Source organism: Myotis lucifugus, unplaced genomic scaffold (genome assembly GCF_000147115.1).
Source record: "Myotis lucifugus unplaced genomic scaffold, Myoluc2.0 scaffold_69, whole genome shotgun sequence".
Lineage (NCBI taxonomy): Eukaryota > Metazoa > Chordata > Mammalia > Chiroptera > Vespertilionidae > Myotis > Myotis lucifugus.
The window spans coordinates 3476432-3478147 of NW_005871117.1; the positions used below are offsets into that span (position 1 = coordinate 3476432).

At 52.3% G+C, this 1716-nt stretch overlaps 1 pseudogene; it reads left to right on the forward strand.

Moving 5' to 3' along the window:
- The first annotated feature begins 1056 nt into the window (after window positions 1-1056).
- LOC102436669 lies at window positions 1057-1407 on the forward strand (annotated as a pseudogene).
- The last annotated feature ends 309 nt before the right edge of the window (window positions 1408-1716 follow it).

The window sequence follows — 1716 nt, forward strand, 5'->3', positions numbered from 1 at the left end:
TGGACCCAACATCCTTGAAGTAGGGACCTCGGAAAGAGGGCCCTGCTGACAGGTCAGATGTCACAGGGCTTGGCTTGGGCACTCTGCAGTCAGCCGCCTGGCTCTGCCACTTGCCAGCTGCATTGCCTGGAGCAAGTCACTCAACCTCTCTGTGCCTCCATTTTCTCTATTGTAAAATAGGGCCAATGATAACACCTTCCCTCTATGATCTTTGTGAGGATTAACCCAGACAATACGTGAAGAACTTAATACAGTGTCCAGTGCATGGTGAGCACTGGAAGGAGGCAGTCCCTACAGTGAGCGACAGGGTAGTATCTGGAGCCATGAAACTGGTTGTGGGAGGAGTCGCTGGTGTCTGCCAGCCCTGAGTGACGTTCACAATTCAGGGAAGAGGCAGCAGCTGGCTGGGGGTCGGGGTGGTGGCTGGGAAATGGTCTGAAGAGAGTTAGCAGTGTCATTGCTCAATCCAACCAGTGGAGCTCACACTTCCTGTTTTCAGTGTCTGTGAGCCCTGATGCTAGAGCTGCTCGTGTTGGAACAGGATCCTCTTGGCCCCTGGGGGGGAATGCAGAGGTTGAGCAGCAACTCAGTCTGGGCTGGGCCCCTTAGCTTCACAGCACGCCTTTTCTCTCCTCACATTGCATTGGTGTGCTTCAGCTCACCCCAAACGCACCAATGCAATCCTAGGGTGGGAGAGGGGAGTGGGGTCCATTCAGTTCCCCAAGAATTTAAGTGGCTTTGCAATAATAGCCACTATTTTTGTGCCTTTACTAGGTGCCAGGATTATGCTGAGAGATGTATGAACTCATGAATCCTTAGAATAATCCCAGGAGGGAGATAGTATTACCTCTTTTACAGATGAGGAAACAGAGGCACAGAGAGGTTAAGATTCTTTCCTAAATCACACAGCTAGTGTTAGAGCCAGGATTCCAGTCCTGGCCACCTGACTCCAAAATCCATGCTCTGAAACCACTACATCTTACTGAATAGGACAACGTGCTAGATTGTGGGGACTAAAGACTGAATATTTGGGCGCTTTCCTTCCACCTGCAGTGGATGGTCCATCAGCTTCTGATCAAGAGGAACAAGCAGATGTGAACCCAATAATCTGAAAGCCCACAACTCCTTTCGCTACAACAGGGTGATTCACCACAAGACAGTGGGCGTGGAGCCTGCGGCCCACGGCAAAGGTATGGTCGTCATGAAGTGGAGAATCGGGTAGTGAAAACTGGCCACCTCCTACATGCGGACCACCATCGACAAGAACGCAGGGCCCGGCACATGATCCGCAGGAACAATTACCGCCCGGATCGGCCCATGGCCGCCATGCGCAGGGCCAGCTGCACCTTGTGCAGCCAGAAGCCTGTGAAGGTGAGGAGGAAGCGCCGCCTCACCAAGAGCTCCTGAGCACCCTCCACCCCCAAAGCAATAAAGGTATCAGCCAACTTTCCAAAAACAAAAACAAAAAACTGATACTCTGGGTCCTTGCCCTCCCGGGGCCCTAGGGAGCCCAGGAGACCTGGCACCCCCAAACCCCACACAGAAAACTGTTTATGCAGAGAACACACGCTGGCCACATCTTGAATTTACTGGGCACTTCACGTAATCTGGCCAATTGCCCCCAAAAGATATTCACTCAGGTGCTTATCGGAAACACCTGAGCTTTTCAAACCCACAAAGCCTGGCACCAGCCCTGACCTGCATCACAATCTCTGT